Raw genomic sequence first — 21,568 nt, 5'->3', positions numbered from 1 at the left:
GTTGTTGGGCACAATTTTCCCTCTTTTACTTCATACAGTTTTCTGCTATCTAAAATTGTGATTTATGCAGTATTTTAATATTTTGCTTATTCTTTCCCCTTGGGTGCTCTCTGGGCAGTGATAAAAAAGCGACGCTGAAAGAGCACCATTAATTTGCTCTGATGACTGGCCAGATAAGGGTAGATAATGGGAAAGATAAGCGGAAAAGATATACCATCAGAAACCCGATTATTACCATTAAAATTCCAGTCCAGCAATCTGCAGAAGCCTGATAATTCCTTCTCCGTTTCCACCACTTTGGATGATAAGGCAAAAAATAGTCACTCAGGGCTCCTTGATTAGACTGCCTGGATTTCGTGATAATACAGTGATAAATTATGTATTTTGCCCCATGTTTTGTCCAAAGATTCAGATTTTTCCCTTTTCCCAGTCTGTATTTTTGCCTCTCCTAAGAAATAAAAAATAAAATAAAAAGCCTTCCCTTGTAAGCTATTATTGCAATCCTACTTTGATAAAAAGCACTGATAGGAGAGGAGGTGTTTTGTGTGGGAGACCCCCATATCAATGTTATCAGCCCATCTCGCTGCACCAGCTGCTAGCTGTTGTTGTTTTTTTGCCTTATCATCTCCTGCCAATATGCCAATAAATTGTCCAGATTGTTCTCCATTTTGTGGCTGCAATGCAAAATTTATGACAGAAATGATTTTTTTCGAGCAAGTGCATTTCTTTATGATTAGCAGGGGTGGCTGTGTAGTTTTATTATTATTATTATTTCTTGTTGTAGTTGTCTGGGATCTGATATTTTCTGAACAGTATTATTCCAGTTTCACTCACACTTAGATACAGTCACCTGAAACCTGGGGAGGAGAAAATGAGTTGGTTGTTTTGTATGATTATTTATTTTGAGAATAAAACATGGCCAAACTAATTGCTTAAAGAAAATAGGAAGCTTTTAAAACACTGTGATTAAATACCAACAAAGAGGCCAAGAAATGTATTTGAAAAGATAACAGAAGAGACCCAAATTGAACTTTTGCTTGTTCTGTAATATTTATAGAAATGTACTGATATTTTTAGGTTAAAATTAGGGGGAGGAATAGCAAATTATTTTCAAATAGAGAACCTGGAAATTGAGTATACTACATAAGTATTTTCAAAGTTTATTCATGTCAGGATAAATCTGTTTTTAAAACTTTCTGTTCCAAGCTTTCATCAAAGTTTCCATTAATATATCATGTTTAATTTTTTCTGCCCATCAGTTTTGTGAGTTCATGCACTTTCATACATGTCCATGATGAACGAGAAGAAAACTATTGTATTAAGAAGTTTTCTCTTAAACACAGTAATAGTTTAAAATCATAATAAACTTAGCTTATTTAAGACAAGAATAGGAAAATACATGTAGTCTCTATTAATATTTTTTACCCATATACCATTCTTGTAAGCATAAAACTATTTCTGTCCATAGACGTTTGCCTGTGTCAAATCATTTTGCGAAAGAGCTATATTTTAAAGCCAGTTTGTATTCTAAATTATCAATAATGTCATTAGAGGGTACAGTTAATTCATATGGAAAAACAGAGTAGAAAATATCTCTTTATTTTGGAAGCTCAAGTGTGGCACGTTACTAACACACTACATTTCACCTGCCATAAACTCTTACAAGTGTTTAAAGCTGAACAATTGGTTAGTGTTTATTTAGCAACAATATTATTTTGACTACAGCAATAACTAGGATTTTGTGGCTATAAAGTTGTACTGTCCACTGTTGCCATTTTGCTTTTACTGTATGTTCTTGCCTTCTAGTGGATATATTTAGAAAGGTCTTACACATATAGCTTACATTGTTGCCACGTTTACCAAAGAAATAAAACAATATTTTATATTTATAACTTCTGCAGCAGTAGACCTCATTCTCTTTAATCTAATATTATTAAGTAATTATGAGCAACTTTTCAGAAGGTGACAAGAGTTCAGTTAATGAATATTTTGGGAATATCCAGGTGGATATTGACTAGAAAAAGGCAACACAACCCTTTTTTGTTTTAGGTCTCATTAAAAAAAAGTTCCTGTACTAGAGAGAATGCATGTATTTATATGCATGTGTTAAAGTACGGTACCCATATGAACATATTTAAATTTAGAAGTAGAAAACTTTGGAGGATAATCTTTAAGGAATAAAGCCCATTTTAATCAATAAATTCAGTTTATATTCTCCTTTACATTTCACTGTACACCATTTAAAGCAACACAGTTGGTATATTCTCTGTAAGCAAAGCAGACCTCTGATAACCAGCTACCCACACTGCTTGGAAAAGAAGTACTGTATGCGTGGTTCTATTTGCCTTTGGGGAGGCAAATATTAATTTTGTGGAAGTAACTAATCTTTTTCATTGTGAGATACATAGAGAAGATTAGTTTGGGAAATGCATTATATAAATATGATAAATATGATTAATATGTAAAGGAAAGTAATGAAATTCAATAATACGCTTCTAATTTTCAGTCTGTGTTAATTCATATTATCATTAGAAGTAGCGCCACATGAAGAGATTCATACAGGTCTCAGGGTAATGAAATGAAAATAAACTATTTGTGGTGGCTATTATTTTACCTTTAAATATGAATTGAAATTCACATTTAAAGGTAAAATAATACCTTTTTTAAAGTGCAGTTAGAATACCAGTAATGAAATGTATAGGAATTAACAAGTTAAAGAACTAATACCTGAGCAGTTGATTAGAAAAAAATTCTAGTACAGTATATTACATATAAACCCATGAAAATTAAGTACAGTGCTGTGCCAGAATGTCCCCCATCTTTCTCCCAGTGTACTAAATGGAAATTTAAAGGCTTTTTCACTGCAGAAGTATTTTTTCAAACGCAGTGGGTTTTCCAAACTCTGAATGTAGTACCTTTCCTTTTTCATACTGGAAGAAGCTACTGTAATACGTTCTAGCATGACATTGAAATCAGTTCTGATATGTACATATATTAATAAATACTAGAACAGGAAATTTAGAGCAATATTTAATTTACAATATAACTAGTAAACTAGAACCATATCATGCTTTTCCACCAAGAATTAATAAAGCTAGTATTTTTGTTGGATGATATTTGTTTGGGGAACTCATTTGTATAAGTTACATGGAGATTTTTTTTGTCCATAGCTTTTTGTGAACTTTAGTCAGATTTGTATGAGAAACTAGCTATGCCTTTCTGGAGAGTTGGCAATGCATTTTAAGCCTGATATAAATAATTAAGCTCCTAATTCCTTCCCTCCCTCCCTCCCTTCCTTCCTTCCTTCCTTCCTTGAAATTAGATTCAGAAAAGGAATGAATTAGAGCCTATAGACATATTTTAAAGACTTTTTCCCTGAGTTGAAATTTATTTTTCCTTATGGTTCTAAAGAGAGATGCAATTAAAGAATGGATTTGAATGTGGAAGTGCCATGCATGGAACAGAGACATGTTCTCTTTAAGGGTATTAGCATAAATCTGGCACATTTGTTTATTATGTTTCAAAATCAGTCACTGGTATCTCTGCCACAGGTAACAATTGACTTTTCAGGCTTCAAGTTAATAGCCTTGTCTCTTGCTTGTAAGGATCAATATTAGTATTAATTAATCACCATTATCAATCCTAGGATCTGGTTCTATTTGTTGTTACATCAGCAAATATCAATATAGAAAGTAGACTCTCTGATCGTCATGGCAACTTCATCTCTTGGGTCAAAGAAAGTTTATCTTATCTGTTCATGGAGAGTGGCAAACTGTTTAGGGATCTAGTTTGAACTCTAAGAACATTGATTTAGTTTTTGTTTGTGAATTGATGCTGAATTTCAATCACAAGGGATAGGAAAGATTTAAATATTAACGCCTGGAGGTATGTCCAAGAAGGTGTTATGCTATTACTGTCAGATTGTCTTTCTGAGGTGACACAAAGAGAGGGAATGAGAGGTGTGTCATTTGGATTATTTCAAGCTCAGTAATTTGTACATTTAGCAAACATGTCTAGAGTGAAAGCCAGTTAATTTTCTTGCTTTTATAGGATAATATATTTTATCTTCAAAGGCCTGAAAGGTTGGTATTGGTTGTGAAGCAAAGATCAGTACAGAGCTGCTGTTGAGTGGAATGGAGAAGTATTTCACTGCTTTGTAGGAGTCCTTCATTTTTTAAAGAAAATAACTACATCATTTCTGCTTATATCTCTGTAATAATAACTCCCAAGGAGGAACCAGAGGCAATCTGAATAAGTTGTTAGAAGCATCTTTGGAAATTGCTGAACTGATAAATATGATTTCCTGAGCCTGTAAAATGAAGTATGAATTCCAGTTTGTTGCTATTCACCTTAATAAAATATTGATGTATAGCTCTGTTGAAAATCTCTCAAGAGTATTTGTGTTCTATGCCACTCTTCCTTGAAATATTGACATACAAACACATCACTTTGCTGAAATCCAGAACTCACCATAGAGGAAATTCAAAACCTCATCCAATCCTAATATGGACGATATTTCCAAGCACGTTATTTGGAAATAATTTCCATGATCAGCTATTAGTACGTGTGCTTGGCCCCACTATTTATAACATTTTTAAAAACCTCAACGTATTTTATTATGGCCATTGGTCTATCAGTAATGATATTAAGAAAAAACCTAGACGGTAATTGTAAGTAATATAGTTTACTTGTCTCATTAATACATAGTATAGCATCTCAAACCCAAATCCATCCTTTGAGAGGCTACTGTATGTATATTAAATAAAACATCCATATAAGTATGCAATGAACAGAATATTTTTAGTGCCAAATGTCTCTGATCTTGGTACTGACATTTCTTCATTGATTACTTGGTTTGATCAGAGGTCTTCAGAAGCTATTGTGACTTGATAATAGATCTGGATGGCTGCCACTAATGTAATATTTTCTGCCTTTATAGTGATTTAGTCATGTTAAAAAGAAACATACAATCTGCAATGTAAGGTTTGAATAATTTGTATGAAATTACTTGCAGATTTTTAAAAATCAGCCAATGAAATGTTTTTAGTTAAGAAATATAAAATTAACAAAAATAACCCCCTAACCCTTCACCATGTTTGGTTCTGAACACTGGCTTCTCTGAACTATATTTTAAGTTGGGAGGTAAAAAGTAATTGCTATAGTTCTTCAAAATTAGACAAATGTACCATTTGCCATTAACTTTCTTTTCCTTCTACTTTGCAGTAGACAGAAGATTTTGGAGATAATATGTGTTTCTTTCAGGGTCAGAAAAATAATCAGTTTATTTTTTAATATAGAAATTTAATGATAATTGACTTTGGAAAAATGCTTGGATAGAAACTTCAGTAAACCATTGGCAAAAAGTTGTGCTGTAACAGTTGGGGTTGCTAGAATACCATCTGGTTTTCATTGTTCTTCAAACTTGATGGCATAATGGGATAAGGAGAGGAAGCATGTCAGGCTGAAGATACTTAGAACTAGGTAGGACAGCAGTGTGTGTGCTTACTATTAATTGACTACTGAAGTCAAAGTATTGGGTAGGTTTTTTTTAATCTCCTTTTCATCCATTGATTGGTTGTAAGATAGTCAGAATTGGACAAGTGTGTGGTAGCAAGCAATATGGACTTTTAAAAATTGCTGATGATATTTGGCGTAAAATCATTGATAAGAGTGGTATTCTGAACTTTTTGAGGCTGTGACATTGGTTCTTCTGAGCTGGTATTTGCATTTCATATAGAAGAAAGGAAAGAAGATAATGTACATATTCTGTTGGAACCAAATTTATTATTATTTCTTATAGCTTCCTTCTGCAACAACTATTTTAAAATAATTTGTCACATTTTTTCCTAACTAAAGTTTTGTGTTCTGAATGTCACTCTTTTTGAAATATATATTTTTAGTGACTTTTATACATCTGATGTTAATTAGTACTGCTTGCTTTTCTAATGTTTTCTGTTTACATAAATAGATTAATCATAATGGGTATGCAGTCACATAAACTCAGTGTACATATTACTTTTTGGCAAGCAATTCTGATTTCTAAAACATTAAAGAAGGGTGTTATAAATTAACAAGGAAATTTTTTTAAAGTATCAATATTCTACAAATTATCTTCACTGTTATATTTTACTTCAGTGTGGCTATCTGTGATTTTACTGATTATTACATGAAATGTCTGAAATAGTTTTTTTGAAACTGTATCAAAACCCTTAAGACAGTTCAAGGAAACTTTAAAAAGATTTTTTATACAATTTGCACCTCATCTAAAAGAAAGAATGGATCCATCACGTTGGAAAGGTTTTATGTGTAAATCTGTTTATGTTTTAAACTGTTACTTTTTACCTACATTGTGATTCTTCAAAGTTTCTTGCTTCTACCATGGGTGGAAAAACGCACAGGCACTTCAGATCAAAAACAGTAGTTATGTTTATTTAAAAAATAAAATCCTGAACAAAATATCTGTATGTATGATTATTCTAATGTAAGGTTAACTGCGAAAAATTGGATTGTAACTTGACAGTCCAGTCCTATGAAGCCTTAGCAGTCTGCTCCATTGCTCTCCAGTTCCTATGTATGTGATTGTGCCGTAATTGATTTTAAACTATGAATATAACTTCCTGCTTCATAAACAGAAAACATTAAGGGTGCATTCCTATACCCATTTTTTTAGAAGAAGGATACATGGAACTCAATGAGACTTACTAACGATATGCATAGTTTAGTGCTGCTGATTATAGTTGAATTAAACATGAAACTTTCATGTTAACAGTCTGTTCCGTTCACTGCATACTATATATAAGAGCAAGAATTAATAATGAGAATGTGTTACATAACTCTGATTTATAAATATACTCCCAAACCTTTGAAGCCTCTGTTTCTGTATTTTATATGGACAACACGCAGATCACCATGCATAATGAATTAGAGCTCCCTTTGAATGGTTACTTGAAAAGTAGTCATGGGATTATAAAGAAGTACAATACAAATTTGGATGCTTTAGTTATAATTTAGTGCAGTTTAGTATAATTTAGTATAATTTTAAAGAGAGTTTTAAAAATTTTATGTCTAGTCCTTTAATAGTGGGCATCACAGACAAACAGATGCATATTTTGCCATCAAGTTCTTTTAAGCTTCTGAAGTCAGGCCTACAACTGGGTCAGATGATAAGATGAGCACAACAGCTAAAACGAAGAGCACCTCTGATAAAAACTGATTGATTGATGTCTGGCTTCCTCACCATTGCAAGCAGTTGACAGTTAGTTTAGGATCAGATGATTTGGCTTTTGCGATAGATGAAGGGGTCTGTTAGGTAAGTCTGAAGGACATAAAGGACATTTCTGTGTTTGTCAGGAAATACTGGATTCCCACAAGGTGGGGCACTGGGTTGCATTTTTTTTTAGCTTATGTCTTAACTTTCATGTTCAGTTAAATGTGTTACAAACATAAAATTAATACCCATTCTAAAATTAAGACAAATTAAAGATTGTGACCTCCACATTTATAAAGATATTAGATCAATTCAAATGTTATATTCCAGAAGAGTGCTGTAAGAGGACTATAGCTTTGGACAGATCCATTGGTGAACAGGCTAAGCTGTAATATAGGAGAAAATTATTTCATGCAAATAATATTTGTCCATTAATTTTACAAGTATATAGTAAGTACATAAATGGATATTATCTCAGAGGTGCCACTTACTGTAATAACATTAACAGAGATTACATTTAAGTTGACAGTTTTCTTTCAAACACATGGACATTTAATATTCAGGGACAGCAAATAGACAACTGAAAGATTATGCTGTTCATCAAACACGGTTTTCAAAGCAAGCCACAAATTTTTTTTGGCAGAACTGCCTTAGAATTGGAATGTAGAACAGCTTGAATTTGAATTTAGATTTTGGACAGTTTTATGTTTGCTGGAAATATATTATGATGTATCTCTTTACTCTGAGATTCAGGGGTCAAATCTCTAAAGAACAGTTATGTCTCTTCTAATCTGTTGGCTTAATATCAGTAAGTTGACTTTTTAAATGATTTGTATTGCTGATTGTACTGAATATAATCAGAAACAGCCTGTAGTTATTTTGACTGTAGCTAATAATTGTGAGCCATACAGGTGAAACGTGGCCATTTCAACTATGATTTGCTGTACGTACCTCACAGCATGTGAATTACAAGGCATACAGTTTTTAGATAAGTAATGTAGGAATAAGTATGCTTATAAATTACTGTTCTTTCTAATGATGTGTTCCCTGACATCATTAAAAATTAAAAATCAGTATCTATAAGTTCAAAGTGCAAGAGGTTTTAAACAAGGTCTCTTTTTTAAAAATAAAGGGTTTTTTTAACCAAGAAAGATGCTGGTTCATTATTACTAATAGTGTGAATAATCAATTTAGCATTTCCATGTCTATCTTTGTAAAACTTGTTATACTTTTATTATAACGCTAAAGTTGCCGGAAGCAATTCACACATTTTTGAAAAGTTAATATTATGTGACAAAGGTTGCATTTTTATTTAACACATTATATCCTTCAGTTTATAATTCACAAACAGTGCAATTTTAATGTAACTCTGCTGAAATGTCTTATGAGATTTATTCCCAGGTGTGTGGGATTACAGACTAAAGTAATTTTTAAAGTGCTTCCCTTATATTATTACTTGTGTAATAATTGTGTATGATTATTTTATAATTACTCATTTAGTACATTTTCTCATCTCTTCTTTGGTGGACTTATAAAAAATATGTAGTAAAAGGAAAATAGTTTGATGATTTACTTGATTTGCTTTGGAGAGTTATACCTTTTATTAGATAATTGAGATCCAGCTAATTATACACAGAAGAAAATAAGGTCTAATTAATCAAAGAAAGAAAAAATAATATTAATTTAGCCAAAATGATCAAGACCAGCTATGTTTATAAATATATAAATGGAAAGTAACAATCAGCTATTTAGATGAACTAGACTGTGTAATTTTATGATTAGTCCTGCAGTGTAGAGAATCTCATTCAAGTGTGAGTTGAGGATATTTTGACTGGAATTATTAGCTTGATATTTTCTTTGCTATTCTTTGACTGTTGGCTCAGAAAATGTTGCTGGTAAAGAAAAAGGAACATTGCACTTGTTTGAAAAACATCTTTAAAAATATATTTGCAACATGTAAACATATACAATTCCTGTTTTATTTGAGAAATGGTGTTTTTCCAGTTGTAATCAGTTATTGCTTGATTGTTCCTGGAAGTTATAAGACCAAAAAAGGGAGAAAAACTTTATATTAAACATGGTACCCAACTTTATGTTACTTCATAATAGTGTTTTATATACTATTGGCTTAATTTTGCATCAGCAAATTGCGTAGTCTTTTGTGGTGTGTTCTTAAGCAAATTTATTCACTACTAATTTTTTGATAAGTCCACTAAGGTGGACCTCATGGCAAATAATTAAAATTTCACATTTCTTTCTTATATTTGGATACCATAAATATGTTATCACCAAATTTTAATGTGTAAAAAAATCAGAATGTTCTATCTAGAAAATTAAATTTCCCACAAAAACATGTTAGGTTCATGAAACATATATGCATTTATTTTTAAAAACTCAACTGTATCATGGAGACTGCCAGAATACTTTCTGATCCCTGTTGCTTGTGGAATTAGCTATTGCAGCTTTTTTCACTATGGGAAGTTTTAAAAAAATATTATTAAAAAAAATTAAAACCAAAGTTTTAAGTAACTCATGCAAGACGGTTTTTAAAAATATGCTATTTTGAGCCTTCTATCCAGTCCCAGTGGACACAAAACTCTTCTACATTTAAAACATCTACATTTAATTCTTTGGCAGCACATTCCTACGCAGGTCTACTAAAATATACTCCTTTCCTTTCACATTTAATGGGATTTACAACTCAATAAATGTTTATATCAGAGGTATCTAACCTTTATGAGCTGGTGCGTATATTTGAAATATTAGGAACATATTAAAAGAACTTATAAAACAGCCATTATAGTAACCAATAATAAAATATTGATGTATCAGAAGGCAGAGTGATAAGATTGCTTCTTATCTTGTCTACCCTTCCAGGATGATCTCTACCAATCCAACTTGCTTTTGTCTCGTTTCAGGGTAGGTGGGCACTTCCAAACAAAGCAGTGGACAGTGGAGTAGCAAGTCTGGTGAGAACCTATGGAAGGATCCCTTTGGGTGCATTGGCATCATGTTGCAGCCTCAGATACTAACCATAAATTTAAGTAACGTAATTATTCACTTATAGTGCTACATTATAATAGCACAATAAAAAAAAAAAAACAGAATTGGAAAAAATGCTATTAATAAAAGATTTTCATCTAAGTGGAAGGTGCTGCAATTCTAGAATATAAGTTCAGGAACAGGGCAAATTTGATGATAATACTTTAATTGCTGGGGACAATTCTTTCACATTATTAAAAGTCATCTGTAAGTGGTGCATATCAACCATGCAGAACTCTTTTCTCTACTTGTTTTACAGCAGCTAGGAAGTACTTCTACACCATCATTATCAATTATTGAATAAAGATTTTATATATATACTGATTATATACTGATATGTATCAGTAATGTTCAGTTAAAGAACCTATAACAAAGAACTTTTTCTTCTTTTTTGCTAAAATACCTATGGAAATACTTCACTGATGATCTTGAGATCATAAATAAATTCATGTGGCTTTCTTCAGAGATAATCCTGCAGTTTCAACATCTGTGTTGCCCACTAGAGGTATGGATTTTTGTCTTGGATATATGTTCATATTTCAGTGTCATACTAATTCAGACCCAATTTTGCAAAAAAAAAAAGACATAAATTCTGTATTCTCAGCTGGTTGCTGTTCCAGAAACAGTTTATCTTTCATACACATCAGATGTTTTAAAGTCTGATGATTTTTCAGAATCTTTAGAATCCAGACTGATTTTTCTTTTTTAAAAACGGCCTGAACAGCAAATGCATTGTCGTTATTATCAATTTATTAAGAAACCTATAGCTTTAAATTACCTCCAGTATTTTTGTTTCTGACATTGGCTTAGAATGTATATTGCCATTAAAACCAATAGTGGGGAAAAAAAACATAAAAAAGAAGTATATATGAAGTTTATCAAAGAACATCTTCATTTTTAAAAGTCATAATAAATCTTTTTGCTGATAGAAGTGAAATAAAACATGAGTGTAAGTGAAGCCTATTGATTTCCAATAAATTAACTTTTAAAAGAGGTAGACATGGAGATGTGATAGGATTGGCACAAGGAGTGAAAATGTAAATAGAGCAAATGATGATGCCTGCTTTCAGCTTCTCACTAAATGAAATGTTGGGTTAGGAAAAATATGTGCTATTTACCCAATGAATTGCATTTGGATTTTTTGGAAGGGAATGTAGAGTGATCCTATAATCGTGTTATGCCAAAACCATAGAGATCTTGATGAAAACAAACAGAAGACTTGCCATAGTTCTCAGCCTAAGAGGGGAGGGGAAATAACATTACCAGACAATACAATTATGGAAAATTGTAGACATATTTCTAGTGTTTTTGGAAATATAACTAATATCCATCAATCAGGCATGTGCTGATCACTCACATAGGGAGACAAGAAGTCATAAAGGGAAGAATACATCTCCAACCCATATCTCTGTATCAATGCATAACTTGCTAGTCAGTGCCACAGCACTCCATTGGTTCATTCTCAGTGACATTGCCATGAATGGCCCCTCTAATTTCAGTACTGAGGTAGCACTCCAAACAGATGGTTGAATACTGTTCTGAATCATCATTCTGAAACTTAACACACTAAGATAGGTGACCATACAAAATGAATGAATGAATGAATGTACAAGAAGAATAAAGTCTGTAGAGGAAAATATCCCCATAGCTTCCAGTCTGGATGCGTCTACAAAACAGAAAATATTCCTAGGAAAAAGTGTTCAAGTCTACCCTGGGAGAAGAGAACTTTTTCTGAAGTAGACAGAATGAAGTGTCAAGATATATAACAAAGAGAGCTAAAGACACATTGACAGCAGGACTTTCCTATAGCTCATTGTAAGACATGGCTTAGGAAGCTGAAGACGAGTTTCAGCTCTTCAGGAGGAAGAACATGTATAAATGCTTGCCTGAAAAAATGCTATCAGAGGACAAAAGAGGACAAAAATTCCTGGAACGTGTACTTGCACTACAGTCACCACAAAGTAGTACCATTCAGTCATAGCAACTGACAGGAAGCAGAAAAATCATGAGCCACTCTTTCTACCTACAACACCAACTCCAAATCATATAAGTACACTAGGAACACAGGAGGAATCATAGCCAAGTCAAATTATGTCTTACATGCATAGACTATGCCTTCAAATTCTGAGTATAATTGCAGTACGCTGCAATTGCACACAAAATAGGAAGGTTTTACACATTCTAACACACTGTACTCTGTATTGATCAGTATCTCAGGGCCCCTACCCCCTCCAAATTCAGTAGTGCACCCATTTTGCCTGGCTCACTGTACCTATCCTTGTTACCCTTCCACTCTTCACCTCTCCCTTCTTACCCCTTTTTCCCTTATCCCATTGACAGTAGCATATATTCTGGCAGCAGTGTTATTTTAAATTGCTGTATTTGTGCACTGTGCCTCTAACAAAAATGATTACCAATAACAAAGATTAAACAAAATAAGATAATTGAAAACCAGTTTTATGCAAAATACAATGCTAGTTAGTTTTATGTATATATATTGTGTGTGTGTGTGTGTGTGTGTGTATTTAATAATAATAATTTTCTGCCAAAGAAAATAGCAATGTTCATAAAAAACTATACAAAATACTATTTTTTTTAAAATAGTTCTCTATTGGAAAGAACACACATACCATTTGTGCATCTTGAAGGAATGGTCCCATCCTATATCATCTTGAGGCTAGTTCAGAAGACATGATCTGAATTTTCTTATATAACATATGAGATGATAGCATGTCCATATACTCTTGCCTTCACCAAGCTCCTACTTTTAACTTAATTTATCTTATTTTTGTTTTTTAAAAGCACCAACTTCAAATATGACTGATAATTCTAACAATGCCTCTGGGGATTACAATCTGTGTGTGTGTGTGTGTATGTGATGAACTGCAGTGCAGTAATCATGTTTTTCTGGTAGATGGGCATTTTATTATTGGCTGTTGCCCATCATGGCAACCATTTTGTAAAATAACCATATAATACTCTCAAAATTCCAAGCATACCCCATCGTTCAAAAAGGTCATATTATACAAATGGGACACAGGGGAAATGTAGGAAGTATTCACAGCAGTTACGCATTGTAGCATAATGTTCTCCCTTTCCTTCTGACTTCTACAGCATTCTTTCTTTGAAGCTTCAGTTCAAAGACAGAATAGAAAAGGTGCCATCAGTGTTTGTGTTGTGGTTCCCAGCCATGATACTTATTTGCCTTGAGAGGCAACAAGTGTTAACAATGTGCTTAAGTGTGGTTAGAAATGTTTTAAATAAAAATCTTTGCACATAAAATGCTCTTTTTTGTTTTTCCTATTAACAGTGTTCCTTTGTAAGCTTGCAATATGCACAATCAGAAATGTAATTTGATCCTGACTGCCTGCCAGTAGAGTCTTCTGTGTGAGGTTTGCACAGTTTGCATGCCAATAGCAATCACATTTCTCATTTCAGGACTTGTTGGAAATAACATTATAGATGGAACAGTAGTGGTTAATTAAAGAGATAATGGGAGTCCACTTCAGTGTGCTCCTCCACTGAGTTACTCACGTGCCCCTGCCCTGGCTTAGAGGTGAAATATATGTCTTGGGAACGGTGTATTCAATTAAATCTTTTAGTCCCTAAACTAAGTGTAGTGATTATCTGTACTAATACTCAAATGCAATACTGGGTAGGTGGAAGTCACTTATGTACCTGTCTGTGCTTCTGTATCACACCACCTACACCATATTCACATAGGCTTGACCAGAGAAAATAGGCTTTAGTTTCTCTAAACCTCACTAATCAGAAATCAGGACTACTGTTGGTATAGCAATCCCACTCCTCTTTTTTTTATCCTGCATTCTCACTAGGTACCTCCTGCCTGTGTTATCCCTTAGTGCCATTGAGAATGCTGCTAGAATATGGTTTCTAATAGATTGTTTTAAGAGGTTGTATGATCAAACATACATTCCTCTGAGATGGGCACCAGAACACTGCCATAGCCTAAACTGACCTATTAAGTAGCTGTGCAGGGCTTTTTTCAGGCACCCCATTCTATTTTGGCATACAAGAAAGGATGAATTTTTCTGGTTGTCAGATTATTTTTCAGGAATATGCTTTGGGATTAAACTAGACGGTCTGCACCACTCTGAAGTTTAGCTCAGGAGTTAAGAATGGGGGTTAGTTTAACAGGTGTTGAGTTGACTGTTAAGGGGTTGTGTTTTTTTTGTGCCTTTGAGTCAGTCTTGAATCCTGGTGACAGCCTGGATAAGTCCATGCAGTTTTCTTGGCAACATTTTCAGAAGTGGTTTACCATTGCCTTCTTCTTAGGGTTGAGAGAGAGCAACTGGCCCAAAGTAATTTGGAGGGAATACTCAAACATCGTCAAACTTCAGTTACCCCTGGGTACAAGATTTTCTAGTAGAAATTATATATAGATCGTTGAATGATTTTTACTCTGTACTTTGTTCTGGGGATAGAAGGAATAAAGGGAAAACATCAGATATCTGTCTTCTTGTTTTCAGAGTTCATATCAGTACTTGGGCGTTTCCAGTGAATTACTGGGTCTTAGGCACTAGGATGAGCAAAAATAATGATCAGGTGCCTTTCCCACAAGCAATTTGAGAATAATTTCTCTGTAGAATAAGGATCTTTCCAGTCTTCTAAAAAGTCATTGCTTATGGCTTCAAGGAATAAACTCTTGCAACAAATACATTTATTCTGGGAAAAAAAATCCAATACTAGACTTACAATACTTGTAGAATATAATACTTGTAGAAGTATTTTCCCAACCTAATGTGCTAATTACAGTAAAGTGTGTTACATGCAACTTAGAACGGTTACTGAGAAGATAATAAGCCTAGCATCTCTCTTCCACCAATGCCTGTAGGTAACTGTTAATACAGGTTGAATGTTTTTCTACAGTACTGCTCAATATCTTTTTATTCATATGAGATTGGAAATTTTATATTTCTAATGTGGGGAATGCGCCTTTTTAGGAAAAAAGAACCCACAAATAAGGATGGAACATTACTGCGTGCTGTTGCAATTAAAGTCTGAACTCTAGTAAGAATAGGACTCATTACTCAGCTATCTGGAGAGTCCCTAAATCTGTTGTCTAGAGTTTGATGTTTGCCATATCTGTTGAAGTAACAAAGTACTGTGTGTCAATTACAAGCAATTCAAGTATGCTAGTTATACAGTATGTGGTCTTCTGAATATTAGTTTCAGGCAGGATGCCTACCTTTGGAATAAAGAGTTAAACCTTTTAAAAGGTTAGCACAGGTGTATTATGTTTTTTTTAATTTGAGAATTCAAACCACTAGTCAAACATTATTGCTGAAAAATATAAATATAAATTTAGTGGAAATTTTGAAACAATAATACTTTGAGAAAGGAATATTTGAAGGACCCTATTTTTAAACTGCAGTATCTTGCTCTGAGCACTGTCTTACTACCCAAGCAAATCCAGTTCCCAAATCCAGACTATTCTGCATAATTAACTACACAACAAGTTTTGGTCAAAATACATGTCATGTACTTTGTGTTAAGTGACTTCATTTATTTGAAATAATTCAAAATAACTGGTTGAGTCTTCTTTTTGATTATGCAACCAAGTGATGGTCTTCCAATGGTTAGTACTTCCAGCAGTACCATTAGATGGTCATGTTGTGAGGAACTTTCATAAAGAGACCTAGCTCTCTTTAACGCTTAGATAAAGGAATAGAATCATCGCTTTCTTCCTCCATTTTGCCCCCTCTGTGACCTAGATGTATGAAATGTGTCCTATTCTGTTCATAGATATTTCCTCCAGTGTTTTGCATCATCAGGATCACATTCTAGAACAGAAGTGTATGGATGCATGTATCCGTGTGCGATTAGGAATGTATGTGACCTATCATAATGGCAGACTGACTACCAGGTTCCTTGAATGCATCGTGAACATTATCAGGATGCCTTTGGAAAATAGTTGCATTTACATTAGCTAGAATCCTTTTTTTCCTGTCTGTTTCAATCTCTTCTAACCATTTGTAACATGTTAATTTAAAGAAACAAAAGCTTAATTAATTGATCTAATGAGGCCTAAGAGTCTTCAAGCAGAATAAAGGGGTAGAAGAATGCTTGTGCATTGTTGACATTTCAGTTTATTTCAGAATTACCAAAAGTGAAAATGGGAAACTTGAAGAACAAAAATATGGCTTAACTTGATACATGAACTCAGTCATGTATTCAATGTATTTGTATTCCCATCAGCAACACCAATCCCTAAGTAAGTTCGGACTCAGCACTCTTTAACTGGGAGCCCCCTTCTCTGCATCCTCAACATTTTCCATGCTGTTTCAGAGATAACCCTGCTACCGGCAGAGGAAGTCTGATGCTCATACAGGGCTTTAGGAAGAAGGGAATTTTGCCAAAAGTTGCTTCTTTCCCTGTTCTGCCTGTGGCCAGTGGAAATAATATGGTAGAAATATGAAAGGTTTTCTTTCATGAATAGCAAGGAAATAATTCTGATAGCAAGGAAATAATACCTTGATCATATATGTGTGTGTGTATGTATATGTATGTGTATACATGTATTATATATATATATATATATATATATATATATATATACACACACACACACACACACACACACACATACATACATACATACACATACATGCCTTTGTTGACTAGAATTATTATTATTATTATACTCTGGGTGGTTATATAATGAGGGGTTTAGAATGAAGTAAACTTTTGTCAGTAAAAAATATGTCTTATTAAATTGGCTAATTTTAAGATGCCAGAAATCTGATTTTTGCTGCAACCCATTAACATGGCTACTCCTCTTCCACTGTTGTACAGCTTTGCTGTTTTCTGATGATTATCTCATTTTGTCTGGATTTGCATGGTGTTCAGTAGAGAATGCCGCTTTTAAATCCCTGAGTCAATAAATACAGTATTTATTCAGGGTTTGTGCATAATATTTGCTAGTGGAGTGAAATGGATAGTGGAGTACTTTGTTCAAATGCAGGGAACTGGAGCTTATAGAAGAGGCTGAAATTGGAATTCAGAGGGTTAAAAGCAGAGTACAGATTCATGAGCAGTGAGTTGTTGTGTCTCTGAATCCCAGACATACTTTATTAGGGCAATCCAGCTGGTTTGTTATTTCTGTCTCCTCATTATCAACACGCTTATGGTATGGTCGCTTCCCCCTCACTTTCAGTGCCAAGAATTTGGCAGAGACACCAGCAAGGAGGTCAGAGTCTGACTTGGGGAGGAGAGTTGTGAAACAGAAAGTGCAACAGAGGAAATCCAGTTGTTGTAAAACTAAATAAGGTTTGTTTTTATCACGGGTAGGCTACCACAGTATGGTTCCATTGGCAAACAGTAATTACAGCTATGTGTAATTAATTACGGAAAAACTGATATATTGGGCTTCATTCTCTTGATACTTTATGCTGGTGTTAACTTAAGGCAACTACATGGATGTCAACAGAATTAATAACTCTGGAAGTTAATAGGAAACGTTACCTTTAATTTCTGCTAACATGATTTGTCATTTCTAAGGTAGATAATATTTGGGAAAATGTTAGATAATGTCATGTTAGAAATTAAATATAAGCAGTATATTTGAATATACTAAATATGAGTGCATGACAGAAAGGAAATGCACATGCAAACAAACACACTCAGATTTACAGGGAAGAAGCTAATGGGAAATTATTTTCTCACAGCTCCAACAGTTCTCTTTTCAAAATACATTTGATGAAACTTACCCTGAATTTTGGTATTTGCAGTTTCATGTTGACTGCTGCACAGCTTTCTTGTTGAACAGGAAGCTGCATTTCATATTCCAATGTCAGTAAGGAGTAGGGTTACAAACACAACCTTTCTTCTTCTAGAAACTGGCAGTCAGTGTAATTTAGCAGTGTACGTGTTCATGTGATATATATGTAAACTTCCAGAGTTATGGATTATACTCCCCCCTCCACACACTGCAGTCTTTAAATGACAGCTCCCCACTTTGCTTTCATATAATTGTTTTCTTCCTTCTGTCATGTTAGTGGCTAATTACTACTGGGTGCTGTCCAGATCCATTAAAATTAATGGGAATATTGCCATTGAGTCATTAGTTGGCAGTTATGATTGTGTAACAACTTTTAAATATAACAAGAATTATTCATTAAAGTACAGAATTTAACTATTGAAGACTAAATTTCCCAATAAGCTTGTGTTGATGATATATTTACATAATAGTCCCAGTATGTATGGTGCTATAATGGTGCTGTATGAGATGACAACAATCAAGTTCCTTATCATCTAAAATGCTGCATATACTAATGACAGAGGAAGCAAAGGGAAGTGGAGACAGGAATAAATAGAAGATAAATAGGAAAGCAGTCTGCAGAACTTTCAGTTACATGTGCTTTGACTTCTTTACAAGTTACAGTGGGTACGAGAATAAGAGGGTTGTGTCAAAACCTTTATAGCAAAATGGGGTTGATGAGAGATTTGAAGGAAACGAGAAATGTTCTTAAAGCAGTGGTTTATAATACATGCTTTGGAGGCAGTCTCAGGCCAATGGATCAGCAAAAATAAAGGCGGGAATTTTGAATAATATTCCCTTAGAGTAAATATATAATTCTTCTATATTAATAACATTGAACTGATATATTTTGTTTAAGATATACTATAGGTGAGAAGTCCTTGGACATGAATCTGCTCTGTGTGGGTCCCCAGTTTGCGAAACAAATTTGTGTTGGAATATGATGTAGACAGGCTTATTAATGAGTAGTCAAAGCATTATCTCTGCTGAAGCACTTGGAAATGGATACTTAAGAGATGCTGAAGAATATCATATGGCCTGCATTTGGAAGAGAATCAGCTTCTCATTTTCCAGGCTAATGTATATAATAGAATGCATTTATCCTTTCATTTACACTTTTAATTTTTTTTCAGCTGAACCAAGTATTAGCGCATTTATACAAATACATAATGTTTTTGTAGACAATAGAAAATATTTTTGTAGAAAATAGATTTATTTTCTATTATTATAGTTAATGTTACAAGAAGCAATGATTAAGAGCTGTTCAGCGGTGGATTACCTTGGAAAATGGTGAATCTTGGTGATTTTGCTTCATTAAACAAATGATGGATGCTTTAATAGTGGATATCCTGCATTGGGAAGGAGCTGATCTATAGTTCTGCCTCAGTGTTCTCTTTCAGTCATTGTCATTTGAGTTCAGTGCTGCAAACTAAGACAGAACTTCAGTTTATATTGTAATGTTAACATTATCAGACCAATAGAATTATTTTCCAGTAACCGCTGTTCAGCTTTTAAACAGATCCTCTGTGTTTTCAGTGTTCTTCTTTTTCTCAGTAATGGGTTGTGTGGTTCATCCAGCGGATTAATGGCTCTTTGCTCTGTATTTACGTACTGTGGCCATTGGCAGCTAATGCTGTGGAATAGGGCAAAGGAACACTGTGTGATAGCATCCAAAACTAAGGTATAGTCTACTAAGTGAACTTAGGCCTTTAAAAATAGCTCTGTGCTTCTGTTATTTCAATGCTAAGATGAGCTTATAGTAAAGTGTATGTACCTCATGGTGTGAACAATGTGATACTTAAAGTGTTAATAGCATTAACCTAATTGCTGAGCATTAAATCATTACATTTTACTGAGAAAAACCAATAAGAGATCAGAATCTTTCTCTAGTTGCATCCTCATCTGAACACCATAGAGACAATATAATGATGATGTTTTCCTATGTATCAATTCAATTGATTGACACAATTTCTGTGCTACCTCAGTCATAATACTCCAGAGAGCTTACATATGTAAAGTAACTATAAAATCATGAAAACACAAAATTAATTATATATCTTTAAATAATATTACTTATTACATATTACAATAAGATAAAAAATACAAATGACAAAAAATAAAATAGAAAAAATAATAGAGAAATAGAAAAAAAGAAAAAAGAAAAAATATAAGAAAGAAAAGAAATATATAGGAGAGCAACTTCCCCCTTCCCCCTAAAATTGTATAAACGATTTTAACAATTTATCACCTTCTCTTAAAATAGAACAATCACTTCACCCTTTATCTCATCTCTTATCGCTAAACAAATCCTTAAAATCTCATCATTCAATCCTAATCAGCAAAAGTCCATTAAGGGTTAGCAGAAATAATATATCTATTTTAAACTTAATTAAATAAGCCCACTTTATATTCCTTCCTTTTACTTTTATATTTCATTTCTTATCTATAAATAGATCTTTAAAACCTCATCATTCAGTCCTAGTCGGTAAAATTCCATTAAAGGTTACCAGAAATAAGAACATAACTATTTTAACCTTGAACAATTAACCTGACATGCAACAAATGAACTCTTCTTCCCATATCTACTCTCTTATCTATAAACAAAACCTTAAAACCTCATCATTCAGTCCTGGTCAGCAAAAATCCATTAAGGGTTACCAGAGATATCAACATAGCTATTTTAAACTTGATCAAATAAACCAACTCTGTATTCCTTTCCTTTACTTTTAACAATCTTGATCTTTAATCCCTTCAAATACTGTCCTGGAACTTGATTTCTTTTCATTTTTTCTTTATCTCTTCTTACAAAATCCTTCAGAGCTTTAACAGGTCTTTTTTGTAAATCCAATATAGGAAAGTTACTCTTCTGATTTATTATTTTTATGGTCCTTTTAGTTATTAAAACATCAGGCGGTTTCTTTGTATATCCAGTATTTCATCTTTTTCCATATCATTCTTATAACCTGTCATTTTTAAATCTACATTTAAATCAATTTCAGTCTTGTCTGGTAGAACTTGTTCCCCTTCCATAACATCATTTATAGTCTATCTATAATAACAGACATTCTTAAAAATAACTTCTGAGTCCATTGTTCACAAATATCCTTCAGTACATCCAGTGTTAAAATATTTTGTTCCATTCTGTGTTAGTGAGTCACATATAGGTGTCCTTCTCCTTTAATTGTAGTCTTTTGTTCCATCTGGTTCCCTCTAGTGTCCAAACTTCAAAGTCCCATCTTATTTTTTTTTTTTTTTTTTTTAAGATTTCAAAACATTGGCACTTTCCTACAGGAAGGATTTGTATAATTAAATTCAAAATCTTATTTCTGATCCAACTGGACCCTTAGCCTGTTTATAACTTTCCAAAATCAACACTCTAATCACCCTTTTTCTGTTTAATCCAGGGAGGAAAAAAAGAACTAAGTCCTTAAATTCATACTTCTTTTGCTAAAGATTAAAGGAAACTTACCCAGCAAATGCCATAAAGCTTGCCGTTCTGAAGGTTCTCAGTATTTAAAAGGCACTAAAACAGTAATTCC

At 33.4% G+C, this 21,568-nt stretch overlaps 1 protein-coding gene across 3 annotated transcripts in view; it reads left to right on the top strand.

The window, feature by feature from the left end:
* Positions 1-21,568, top strand: part of ZFPM2 (zinc finger protein, FOG family member 2) — a 334,837-nt gene that overhangs the window by 2,485 nt on the left and 310,784 nt on the right. The gene's annotated exons all lie outside the window — the stretch shown is intronic.

The sequence above is a fragment of the Python bivittatus genome, unplaced genomic scaffold, assembly GCF_059951505.1.
Source record: "Python bivittatus isolate LINGU-HERP-01145 unplaced genomic scaffold, Pbiv_v1 ctg000590_np1212, whole genome shotgun sequence".
NCBI lineage: Eukaryota > Metazoa > Chordata > Lepidosauria > Squamata > Pythonidae > Python > Python bivittatus.
Note: the sequence above shows the minus strand (reverse complement) of the source record. Positions and strands in the feature narration are given on the sequence as shown.